The following is a 13,417-nucleotide window of genomic DNA, read 5'->3' as shown; positions in this document are numbered from 1 at the left end:
TTGCACCAAGACACTGCCTCTAATCAACAGATCCCTTTCATCTATCTCACTTTTTAAGTCCCCCTTGTAGGACCACTTGCTATGCCTTTCTACTGCTTAAACTTGCTGGTAGATCATCATGTACGTATATTTTTGTACCATTTTTATCTGGTAAATTGCTTTGGCGATCAGCGCTATATAAATGTAATGCAAAGTACAAATACCTTTTCCAGATTTAAATGTTAGCCAGCGACCTCCCTCTGAACTTGCCTGTTCGTCAAACAATGCCTTATAGAATACCCCATTCATTGCTAGTGGTAGAGATTGGAGACATGGAGTGAATGCTAATGAAAGTCCAGCTTGACATTGACAGGTGACAGGTATCTGATGAGCACAGGAGCTGTCATGAGCTCCCTCTCTACCTTTTCCTGTCCATGGCATTGCATGCTGGCATCCTACTGTTGTCACGCAACACCTCCCACTTGTTTCCAAATGAGGATCGTGCAGATGGAGGCCTGGCCTGAGATACAAGACCTGAGCTAAGATATAAAGGACGGTTGTAGAGCCTGTCGGTAGGCACTGAAATCCACGTACACTACATGCTGCCAGATTGTCACATGGGCCTTCCTGCAGTGATACGCTGACGTTTTGCCAGTACTTTACAGTTAAAGTATTCAACTCAGGGTTTCTTGGATTTGTCTTTTTTAGATGAGTAATTTGAATGTTGGGCATAGTGAAAAGAGGGTTTGTATTGTTGGTAATGGACACATATGCATACCTAACATGCCGGCAAAGGTCTCCAAGCCTTCAGCATCAAACTCTTCGTTCATCCTTCTGAAAACATTTGCCACAACACATCACTTTACTTCCGAACCAAGATCTCTGGAATTTTGCAACAATGTCTCAAACAACTCTACCTACAATTCTGACCCATTCATCTAACCCCTCAAAACATTGTTTCCCTCTACAAAACCCCAGACTTTGACAGATTCTCCCTGTGCACCAATTTAACATGCTAATCTCTAAATGCAAACCCTTGGGGTTGCCTCTACACCAAGCATCTTTGAATCCCTACAACCCACAATGTACGAAAACCACCTTAACATAGAACAACTTCCTCACCACCAGATCACTACACGTTCCACGTGTTTAATCAGGTTGAGCTTTTAAAAATGTTCCCAGTTTCTGCCTTGGGTTTGAGCAGATTCAACCATGTGCCTATATAACAGCGGGCAAGTAGACACTAGGGACACTTAATGATTGGTGTTTAAAGAAGCAGGTGCAAAACCTCAGGGCTCTGTCTGGTTAGGGAAGGGAAGTTGTGTCATGAGGGGGTAATTTAGGACCAGTAATACAGTAAATTGATGATAGGGCCAAGGGAGAGTTACGGTATAGAGGTACACCTTTGTTGAGGCCTGAGAAACATGATCTGTGTTTTAGGCACACGTGTTATTTTGTAGGTGGAGAACAAGGCCAAATTAGGGAAAACCACACATGCATTTCGAACATAGAGGAGAAAGTCAAAGCAGTGTTAGCATACATGCCTCTTGTAGGTGGAGCAGAAAGCTAAAGCAGGGTAACAACAAGTGTGTTTTGTAGGTGGATGAGACGGCCAAAGCAGTGTTAGGCACATGCTTTTGCAGGCAAAGGAAAAGGCAAAATAGTGAAAAGCCAACATGCATTTTGTAGCCAAAGGAAAATAACTAAGCACTGAGAAGCTCATGTGCATTGTGTAGATGGGGATAATGCTGTGTCAGTGTTAGGCAGATGTGTATTGTCTAGTGGAGCAGACAGCCAAATAAGTGTTTTGTAGGCGGGGAGAACGCCAAAGCAGGGCTAGACACAGGGGCTTTTTGTAGGTCGAGGGTACGACAAAACAGTGTTCAGCACATATGCATTTTGTTGGTGGGGAAAAGGGGAAAACACAATAACCCTCATATGCTTTCTTTAGGTGGAGGACAACACTAAAGCAGTGAGAACAACATGCTTGTTGTGTAGGTGGAAGAGAAAGGCAAAACAATGATAGGAACGGGTGCAGTTTGCAGGAGGAGAAAGCCAAAGCAGAGTTAGGTGTGCACATGAATGCTGTAGGTGGAGGAGAAAGCCAAAGCAGAGTTAGGTGTGCACATGAATGCTGTAGGTGGAGGAGAAAGCCCAAGCAGAGTTAGGTGTGCACATGAATGCTGTAGGTGGAGGAGAAAGCCCAAGCAGAGTTAGGTGTGCACATGAATGCTGTAGGTGGAGGAGAAAGCCAAAGCAGAGTTAGGTGTGCACATGAATGTTGTAGGTGGCGGAGAAAGCCCAAGCAGAGTTAGGTGTGCACATGAATGCTGTAGGTGGAGGAGAAAGCCAAAGCAGAGTTAGGTGTGCACATGAATGCTGTAGGTGGAGGAGAAAGCCAAAGCAGAGTTAGGTGTGCACATGAATGCTGTAGGTGGAGGAGAAAGCCAAAGCAGAGTTAGGTGTGCACATGAATGCTGTAGGTGGAGGAGAAAGCCCAAGCAGAGTTAGGTGTGCACATGAATGCTGTAGGTGGAGGAGAAAGCCCAAGCAGAGTTAGGTGTGCACATGAATGCTGTAGGTGGAGGAGAAAGCCAAAGCAGAGTTAGGTGTGCACATGAATGCTGTAGGTGGAGGAGAAAGCCCAAGCAGAGTTAGGTGTGCACATGAATGCTGTAGGTGGAGGAGAAAGCCCAAGCAGAGTTAGGTGTGCACATGAATGCTGTAGGTGGAGGAGAAAGCCAAAGCAGAGTTAGGTGTGCACATGAATGCTGTAGGTGGAGGAGAAAGCCAAAGCAGAGTTAGGTGTGCACATGAATGCTGTAGGTGGAGGAGAAAGCCAAAGCAGAGTTAGGTGTGCACATGAATGCTGTAGGTGGAGGAGAAAGCCCAAGCAGTGTTAGGTGTGCACATGAATGCTGTAGGTGGCGGAGAAAGCCCAAGCAGAGTTAGGTGTGCACATGAATGCTGTAGGTGGAGGAGAAAGCCAAAGCAGAGTTAGGTGTGCACATGAATGCTGTAGGTGGAGGAGAAAGCCAAAGCAGAGTTAGGTGTGCACATGAATGCTGTAGGTGGAGGAGAAAGCCCAAGCAGTGTTAGGCACATGCACACATTAATTAATGGGTCCAGAAAAAGGCCAAAGCAGGGTGAAGAAAATGTGAATTTTGTAGGCAGAGGAGAATGGAGGGCAGTGCTAGGCCAATGTGGATTGTGTATTTGTATTTGTATTTGTATTTATTTTATTTGTATAGCGCTCCAAACCCAGGGGTAGACGGGCGCTTAAGAAAATGGTTACAGCATTGCGAAGTATTTTTGTGTTGCATACATGTTATAGAGTATACATATATATACAGTTGTCAATATACAAAACACATACAGTACCCATAATATACAATTTTCAGTATAAGTATAGTACCTAATCCAGTTACCGCGCGGGGGTCTGGTGTTAGGGGCGCTATTCTTTGTTTAGGAGCCATCTGATGACCTGTTTCCTGAAGATTTGGAAGGATTTGATAGTTATGATGTTGAGCGGTAAGGTGTTCCAGAGTTGGGGGGTGAGTACTGTGAAGCTTACCCCTCCAGCTCTTTTGAGGTGGAACCTGGGCACTGTCAGTGAAAGAGTGTTGGAGGATCTGGTGGATCTGGTAGCAGGTTTCAGGGTGAATTTGATGGCTAGATAAGGTGGTGCTAGATGATTGAGGGATATGTATGTGAGGCAGATGGTTTTTAGGTCAATTCTTTGGCGTATGGATAGCCATTTGCAGGCTTACCTGGTAGCAGAGATATGCTCTTGTCTGGGAATGTTGAGGGCTGCGCGCAGGGCGTTATTTTGTATTACCTGCAACTTGATGAGTACGGATTGATTAGCACCTAGGTATAGGCTGTTACAGTAATCCAGTTTGGATTGTATGAGGGCCCTAGCAAGGGTGAGGCAGTTTTTGGGTGAGAGGAATGGTCTGCTGGCCCTGATGAGCTTGCCGTTGTAGGCAGCGGCTGAGGCGGTCATATTGGTGTGTTTGCTAAGGTTGGTGTTGGCATCTAGATAGAAGCCAAGGGTTTTTACACTTTTGGCTATGGGGATGGTGTGGCCGTCAATGGTGATGTTGTTATAGCTAGGGTCGAGTTTAGTTAGAGTGTTGGGGGAGCCAACGATTAGGAGCTCTGTCTTCTCATCGTTCAGGCAGAGGCCATGGGAGGCCATCCATGCCTGAATGATGGAGAATATTTTGTTGATCCGGGCGGAGTCTGCTTGATAATTGCCTGAGATGGTGAGGAGTATCTGGGTGTAATCTGCGTAGTTTGTGTAGGTGACACCCAGACGGTCCAGTTGGTCGAATAGAGGCTTTGTAAATATGTTGTACAAAGTGGGGGATACACAGGAACCTTGTGGGACCCCGCATGTGATGGGGATGGGGTCTGCTGCATCTGTCGTGGAGAAGACCCGCATGGTTCTGTTTGCCAAGAAGGACTGTATCCATGTGATGGTGGAGGGTGAGAAGTGGGCTGCGGTGGCAAGGTGATTACAGAGGATTTCATGGCTGACCAGATCAAAGGCCGCTGAGAGGTCTAATAGAAGTAGGATTGCGGCATTGCCTTTGTCTTTGATTTCGTCAATCTGGCTTTTGAGATCAACAAGGGCGGTTTCTGTTCCGTGTTGAGGTCTGAAGCCAGATTGACGTATTCCTAGCAGTTGGTTGGATTCCAGGTATTTCTGAATTTGGATGTAGGCTACTCTGTCCAAGATTTTCAGTAGGAAAGGGACTGTGGTGATGGGGCTGTAATTAGTGGGTATGGCCGGATCGAGGGATTGTTTTTTCAGGAGAGGGAGGACCCATGATTGTTTTAGGTTGTTAGGGATAGAGTTGTTGGTGAAGGATAGGTTGATAAGTTTGGTGATGAAAGGTGAGAGCTCTCTGGCTGCATCTTTTATGATTTGTGCCGGGCAGCTGTCTCCTTTGCAATTAGAGGGTTTCAGGGAGGTGATGATTTTTTGGACTTCCGGGATGGTGACTTTCGTAAACGAGAAGCCTGAGCTAGTATTGTTAGGTGTGGGAGGGCTGGGGTTGGTGACTTTGTTGTTGGAGAGTTGTTGCCGTTTGTCCTCGATTTTAGTTTGGAGTCCTAAGATTTTATTGTTGAGGGCGTTTTGGATGTTGGTGCACCAGGATTTGTCTTTCAGGCAGGTGTCTGGAGGTGCAATAGGGCTTTCTAGTTCCTTCAGAACTTTAAATAATTCTTTGGTGGAGGATCCTGCCTGAGCAATCCTGGTGTTGTATACATCTTTTTTGGTACGGATTATCTCATTTTTGTAAAGTGAGGATAGGTTGGTGAGGTTGGATTTGTTTTCCGCGGTGGGGTTAGTCTTCCAGGTATGATGTGCCTTCGCTTTCTCTTTTCTGAGTAGTTTAAGCTCAGGGGTGTACCACGAGTTTAGGTGCGCCTTGGGTTTGATTTTGCGTATTTTCAGGGGGGCAACTGTGTTCATTGCTCTAGCCATGGAGTCGTTGAAGGTGTCGATCAGCAGGTTTAAGTCAGTGTTGGCTGGGAGAGCGTTGAGAGTAGGTAGGACCAGTGGTAGTAGGGCTTCAGCCGTAATGTTGCGTTTGTTCCTGGTGGGACATGCTGGTGCCAGGGGGTGTTTGTTGGGCAGTGCCTGATTGGTGTTGACCTCAAGAGGGATCATGTGGTGATCGGTCCATGTCAGTGGTTGGGGGTCTTTGCAGGTTGTATTGCAATTGTAGGTTGCTACCCAATCGAGGGTTCTGCCTTTTTGGTGGGTGGGGAGTACGATGAGTTGGGTGAGATCGTGCTCGGTTAGGACATTGGCTAGGGATGCAGCATGTGCATCGTTCGGGTCTTGGTAGCCGAGATTGAAGTCTCAGAGAATCATAATTTGTGCTGATAGTTTGGAGTTTTCGGTGATGAGGGATGTGATGTCTTCTTCAAAGCTCCCAGGGGGGCCTGGGGGTCTATATATGAGGTGGATGGTGATCGTGGTTGTAGGGGAAGTTTGTAATTTGGCTGGGAGTAGCTCGCAGGATGCAAGTGCGGCTGTAACGGTAGGTCTGAGGTCTAGGGCGGATTTGGAAATGATCGCTACACCTCCACCTTTGGCCTTTGGTCTATCCGCTCTGAGGATAGAGTAATTGTCTGGGATGGCTAGCGATAAATGTGGTCCAGATGCCTCATGAAGCCAGGTTTCTGTTAGGGCTAGAAAGTCAAGGTCGTTGGTAAGGATGATGTCTGCAATTTCTGTGGGGTGGGCGGCCAGGGATCTGACGTTGAGTAAGGCGCCTTTTAGTGGGGGAGGTGTGGGCTTAATTGGTGCATTGTGCTTAGTATTGGTTTTGGTGTTGGGTTTGGAGTTAGAACTAGAAGTAGTGGGGAGCCTGGAGCCTAATCTGTCATTACGGGCTATGAGGTTGGGAGTAAGAGCAGGCCTAGAGCGGGCAGGAGGTTTAGTGTTCGGTTTATCTTGGGTAGACTTAGCGATGGGCCTGGGGTGGCTGTTGGTAGGTAGGCCTTGGTTTATAGTGGATGTGAGAGGAGGTTGGTGGTGAGTGGAAACGAAAGGGGATGTCGAGGGAAGGAATGGAGTGGGGCAAGGGATGGGGTGGTGTCTGGGACACCATAGTTTCGCGAGGCCATCCTGGTGGGCTATGTAGCTATTGTTGCTACAGGGAACATTGTCCAGTATTATGCAGAAGGGGAGCATGATTGGGGCCAGCCAGAGGAAGGCCTTAGAAGAAGGCCGAAGAAGTGAAAACCCCATCTGAATTTTGTAGGCTGATTACAACACCAAAATAATATTAGGCAAATGTGGATTTTGTAGGCAGGGACAAGGCTAAAACAGAATGAATCAAACATGCATTTTGTAGTCAGGCGCAAAGTGAAAAGCAGTGAGCACCCCAAGTGCATTTTGTAGGCAGAGGAGAACACTAAGGCAGTGTTTGTCACACAAGCATTTTGAAGGAGAAGGAGAAGGCCAAAGCACTTTTAGTCTCACATGTATTTTGTAGTTTGGGCAAAATGCAAAAGAAGCGAGAAAAAGACATGTATTTTGTAGACAGAGCAGAAGGACAAAGCAGTGAGAACTTGACAGGAATTTTGTAGATGGAGGAGAATGCCAAGGTAGTGTTCGGCACACATGCATTTTGAGCGCAGATGGGAAAGCCAAGGCAGTGTGTTTTTTTCTTTTTTAGCCGATAAATGGCTAAACAAAGTTAAAAAGCAGAGTAACATTAGACTTTGGGTTTCCAATACAGACAGCAGTACAAAAGAAGAATAGATGCAAAAAGTGTTCTGGTGACTAGATGATACACCCGTTGTTGACTGTCCATAGTCCATGTAGAGACAACTCTACATTTCAACAATGAAGATACTTCCCAAAGAACCCAAACTTCAGGTATAACCCAGATGGGAGCTCCTCAACTTGGATGTTTGTCCAAGACGTCCATCTCATTTCAGATATGCAGTAGGGCTTTGGTGATATCCAGGGTAAGCCACATGCAACAATAGTCCCTTAATCACCTCTATGTTACTTTGATGGTGGGTATAATAGCATAAAAAATGATAATGAATCCTAACTAGACATGCATATTTTTGCCATTAGGAAACATTTTACAGATAAGTTACAAACAAAGGCAAATAAACAATTTTGTACAAGAAAATTAACACATTCTGTACATCCTCACTTTGCTGTCATCATTTGTACAAACTCTTCATAATTTACTTGACCATTCCTCATCAATATCTGCTTCCCTGATTATTTCATCAACGTACTCATCAGTTAACTTCTCCCCAAGATTAGTCATCACATGAAAAAGTTCTGCAGCACTAATATAGCCATTTAATCCTTGTCAAATACAGGAATGCTTCTCCTATTTCCCCTTCAGTGTCAGTATCTTTCATATTTTTCTTGCCATCATTGTATGAAATTGCGGGCAGTCAATTGTGCCATTGCATCGGCATCTGCTTCGTTGATCATATCCTGAAGCTCCTCTTCTGTTGGATTCTGTCCAAGCGACCTCCTTACTGTACCCAATTCATTTGCTGTAAGTGTGCCATCACCACCCTTATCAAATAAGAAAAATGCTTCTTTGAACTCTGCAATCTGTTCTTCTAGTAGTTGATCAGCCATTGTGATGGGTGCGTGTGTCTAACGGCCCACAGCTGATCTCTCGTGTGCTATTGACAAGTACCACATGCATTTTGTAGGCAGGAAAGAATGCCCAGGCATTGTTCGAAACATATGCAATTTGAAGGCAAAGGAGAAGACCAAAGCACAGTTAGGCGCGCATGTATTTTGCAGGCAGTGGAGAACGTCAAATCAGTGAGAACGCAGATGCATTTTGTATGCAAATAGGAGAAGAACAAAGAAGTGTTAGACACAATTAAGTTTTGTTAGCAGACACAAAGGTCAAGTCAGTGTTAGGCACATCTGCATTTATTTATAAAGCAGAGGAGGTTCAAGGAGTGGTAGCCAACTTGCTTTTTGTATGATGAAGACACACTTACAGTAGGGAAAAACCCTTGTCTATTTTGTGGGCTAGGGAGAAGGCCAATGCTGTGAGAACTCTATGTGGATTTTATAGGCAAGGGAGAATGCCAAAGGAGTGATAAGAAATTGTACATTTTGAACGTGGTGGGCAAGGACAAAGCATTGAGCACCCCACATGTATTTTGTAAGCAGAGGAGACGAGAAACCCATATGCAATTTATAATTGGAAGTACACCAAAGCAGTGCTAGGCAAACATGCATTTTGTAAGCAGCGGACAACGCCAAAGCAGTGAGAACATCATATGCCTTTTGTAGGCAGAGGAGAAGGCTAAATCAGTGTTAAACTCGTGTGCATTTTGTAGACAGCTGAAAAGGCCAAAACAAGTGTCGGCATCAGACTATGCCTAAAACAGTCACCAGTGTGACTGCTTTTCAGAAAAGGTGCCTAAATTATTGAGGCTGGGTCTCAGTGGCTCCCAGCTAGTAAAAAGATATCCATAGATTATGTTGGATGGACGTCTTTTTACTTTGTTTATTACCAATGCCAAGTGTGCAAACATTTACTTACACCCAATATTCAGCTCAGTTTAGCTTTTATGGTGAACATCCAGCTCATTTTGAGATGGTGAAGTGTTCACCTTAAAAAAATAGAAAATTCACTATAGCAACTAAATACATCCAGCATATATAGTAATCACTTATCAACGCTTAAAATGCATGCAAATGAGTATCTATAAACGTTTGATTAAGCGAGGGAAACATTTGTAGGCATTGAAATATAATCACTAGATATCCTGACCATATTTAGGTAACCGTTTTGGGATGGTGATATCCCCATCTCAATGTAACCTGCACATCTACCATAAGTAACACAATATACTCCACCTATCTAGTAATTACTTTTAAAAGCTTAAACATGTCTTCATGCAGGTGCCATGCATACAAATCTTCATCAACTGTAGAATACTTTGTTTGGTCTTTCAAGTGATGGGTTTGTTGCTTCTCCATCTGTAGTCTTTGGTGATAAGATACTCATTAATATTCAAGAAAGTAATCTCTCTTGCGTGTGGCATAGACGTGTCACCACTTCACACTGCACACTAGCCAATAGGCACCCTAGGGGTTTCGCAGTTAATTGACAAGAACAAATAGCCATAATTGAAGCTTGTCAAGTCATATTTGTAATGTATCACCATCACTACCAATATGATATGTATTGAGAACATATACCTCAGCCATCTGCTCTGTATGCATTAGATGTTGCCACTGTAAATACAAAAGCTCACTGTGATGCCCACTGAATCGATGCCAAAAATGGAGGAGAATGAATGTGCACTGTCTGGCAACTAGTTAGTCATGCGGATGGAAGGGCATTTGAAAGGTGGTGGCGACTTTTACTCTAACAGTAGTGGGTTAGGGCGTTACAAAAGTATACATTTAGTTTTTCCTTCATCCTGAATTTATTTGGTTCTATTAAGCAGTGGATTAAATCCCTAAGCAATTTGTACTACGCTCCAAGACTGGAAGGTCTACATCAATGTATTTGGCTCTATCAAACATCAAAGCCACTCTCTGAGTCGTATTAATGAACTCACAAACCAGAGGTGCCGCCTGCATTTATTTGGCTATACCAACAGGTGGATCAATGCAGCAGTCTCTTCATAGTGTTACAAGTCTATCTTTTCCAGTCCAGTTAGTGCCATCATTGGATTCAACGTACGTTTTGTCTTTACTTATTTGGCTCTACCAACCAGTGCGGCCACTTTACAAGTTCTATTATCGCATCCACAAACTGGAAGTTGTGTGTCAATTTTTGTCACTTCCAACTAGCGGAGTGGACAGCTCTGCACTCCTCTGCAAAGTGGCACATGCATGTCTTCTACAGTCAGGTTAATACGGATATTGGATTTAGTGGATATTCTGCCTCCATTTATTTGACACTACCAACCACTGAAGTCACTCTCTAAGACCAAGTGCCGCGCTCACAAACTGATAGTTCTGTTTCAGTGTATTTGGTTCTACCAACCAGCGGAGACGCACAATATCCTCTGCATAATGTTACATGTTTGCCTTCTTTCTTCAGTTCTATTCAATATTGGATCCAGTATTGGTTCGTCCTCAATGTATTTGCCTCTGCCAACCAGCAGAACTACAAAATAATCTCTACACAGTGTTAAAATATTCTTTTCTTCAGTTTGGTTAATACAAACACTGAATTTAGAATTGTTCTTTCTCAATCTATTTGATTTTACTAATCAGAGAAGCCACTGTCTAAATCCCAGCACTGCTCTCCAAACCTGGTGGTACTGCCTCAATTTATTGGGCTCTACCTACCACTAGAGCCACGCCTGCTTCTTTTCTGCACTTTCCCAACTGTCCATGGCCCTCATTACGACCCTGGCGGAAAGCGACTGACCGGACCGCCACAGCGTAAATAGCGTTTCCGCCATTGCACGATGGAGCAAAGTGCGGCCCATTCCGACCCATCGGGCACGAGCACCACGCCATGGCGGAAGTGCAAAGTCCGCGATGGTGGAAAAGACCCCAAAACGGCCCACACCGCCCCCGTACGGCGCCCTAGGTGCAATACCGCCACCCATCATAGCGTACACCGCAGTGAGCGCCAACCGGAAAGTACGGCGACCGTAAATATACGGAAACGGAAGTAAAAACATGGGCCCGGAACGGGAAACAACACCCCGTACACCTATAAAACCACAAAATACACACAACCACTAAAAACACCACCCTGAGACACATCCCAACCCGTCATCCACCCTAGTGAAACCAAGAAAAATGGGAAAAGTAGCGAAGAAAGCGTGCGACCGCAAGCGGCAGGTCCACTTCTCCCGTGAGGAACTCACCGTACTCACAGAGACCCTCCAGGAGAATGCCGCCGCCGTCTTCTCCACGCAAATGACCAGGACGGCACTAGCGAACAAGAAGGCCATATGGGCCCTGGTGGCACAGCGGGTAAGTGCGGTGGGGACCGCACCCCGCAACCCACAGCAATGCAGGAAGCGGTGGGACGACCTGCGGATACGCGTCCGTAGCATACTTTCTGCCAACCGCAACATTGCCACAGCCACCGGGGGAGGGTCGGAATCACCCATCAAGTTGACCCCCTGGGAAGAAATCTGTGCCTCCACCATTGGAATGGAGAGCATAGAGGGAGTCGGAGGGATGGAGAAAGGAGTGCAGACATCCGGAGAATCAGGTAGGTGGCCCAAATAAAACCATGCCAAATCCACAATGTCCAATCATGTGACTCACATGTGTCCACATAGCGCAACAGCAACACATGGCCAGGAGAACGTCCACACACATTGGCCTGATAGCGCACTTTAAAACCACAATAAATACATAAATAATTAAAAACCCCAAAAACACCCACTACACGTGCAGCAGGCACACCCTAACTGCAGGCTGCCAAACAACTGCACCCTCACTCCACACACAAATGAAAGCACCTCCAAGGCCCCGACCCAAATCACCCTCAGGTACCACCCCAATGCATGTGATACATTGCCATTCCAATTCCCACAGACCCATTAATAACGCTCGCCCTCCTTTACTCCACCACAGGGTCCGATCCAAACGACGAGCTCCAGGACACCCCTACCAGCACACCTGCAAAGAGGGCCAAGACCGACGGCCAAAGACCCTCCACCTCAGCTGCACGCATCAAGACACGGCAGCAGCACATATCAAGTAGCAGCACACAGGAGGGAACATCAACAGGCACCCCAGCAGCCAGCATGCCCACAACAGCACCACCACAGGTCCCCCCAATGGATGCCACAGAAGGTACTGCCTCTGGTGGCAGCAGCACCATAGGTGACACCCCATTAATGGCAGCATGCTCCGACACAGAAGACGGGGATGTCGAAGTCAGATCCATCCATGACCTGTCCCAATCCCCCTGTCTGTTCCATCCCGTACACCATGAGGATACCACGCAGGGGCACCCACAAGACGACGACTGGCCATCCCCCACAAGCCCTGTGGCAGGGCAACATGAGGCGAACAGCCCCTCTGTGACACCACCGCAAATGGCCATGGCCCAGCAGAGGCAACAGTCCCTCGACCAGTTAATCGTGCAACAGCAGCAACTGGCCACGCTCCTCAAGGACCATGCCGATGGATGTGGGGGCACTAAGGCAGACATAGAAACATCAACTGAGACACTTAGGGCACAAATGGAGAGTAGCACCGAGAGCCTGAGAGTCCAAATGGAGAGTAGCACCGAGAGCCTGAGAGTCCAAATGGAGAGTAGCACCGAGAGCCTGAGAGTCCAAATGGAGAGAAGCACCGAGAGCCTCAGGGGGGAACTGCATGCGACGTCCAAAGACGTATGTGCCGAACTTGCCGCAGTGCGCCGTGTGCTCACTGAGCTCTCACAAACCCTTAGGGACATGCATGGACGTGAGCAGGCAGAGACATCATCCGTTGCAAGTTCCGTCCAGGGCAGCCCCCAACGTAGATCTGGGAGGAACCTGCGCTCCACAGGCAGGGGTGCCCCTGATACCCGCAGAGGGGGCTTGCAATAGCGACTGCCCACTGACAATGAGCATCTTTGGACACTGGTGTTCGGGGGGGAGGTAGGAGGGTGGAGGGGGTGTGTTGGGCTCACTTGGGTGGCGGGTCGATAGGGTGTTCAACATGATATCACATATGCCATAAACAATGCACGATCAAACAATGAGATGTGTGGACAATGATCTTTGTGTACTAGGCCATCATAGGCGTACAGTCCATATTGTGCATGTACCAGACACACACAGTGCCACGAGTCCCGTGTCCATGTATCAGCCACCAGGCGTGAGTGCTAGAAGCATGCATCTATGAGATGCTGACGAATTTCACGGCCCTCCTGTGCCTCGCAGACTCCTTGAGGTGCTGCCACATCCCCACCCTCATCATGACCATCTTCAGGTG

At 46.6% G+C, this 13,417-nt stretch overlaps 1 protein-coding gene and 1 pseudogene across 2 annotated transcripts in view; both read right to left on the bottom strand.

Annotated features, from left to right (window-relative positions):
• The window catches only part of LOC138581218 (bactericidal permeability-increasing protein-like), a 624,704-nt gene that overhangs the window by 345,218 nt on the left and 266,069 nt on the right, over nt 1-13,417 (bottom strand). The window lies entirely within an intron of this gene.
• On the bottom strand, nt 6,971-8,278 carry LOC138581220 (calmodulin-1-like; annotated as a pseudogene).

The sequence above is a fragment of the Ambystoma mexicanum genome, chromosome 3p (genome assembly GCF_040938575.1).
Source record: "Ambystoma mexicanum isolate Mex_15411 chromosome 3p, UKY_AmexF1_1, whole genome shotgun sequence".
NCBI classification, from domain to species: Eukaryota; Metazoa; Chordata; class Amphibia; order Caudata; family Ambystomatidae; genus Ambystoma; species Ambystoma mexicanum.
Note: the sequence above shows the minus strand (reverse complement) of the source record. Positions and strands in the feature narration are given on the sequence as shown.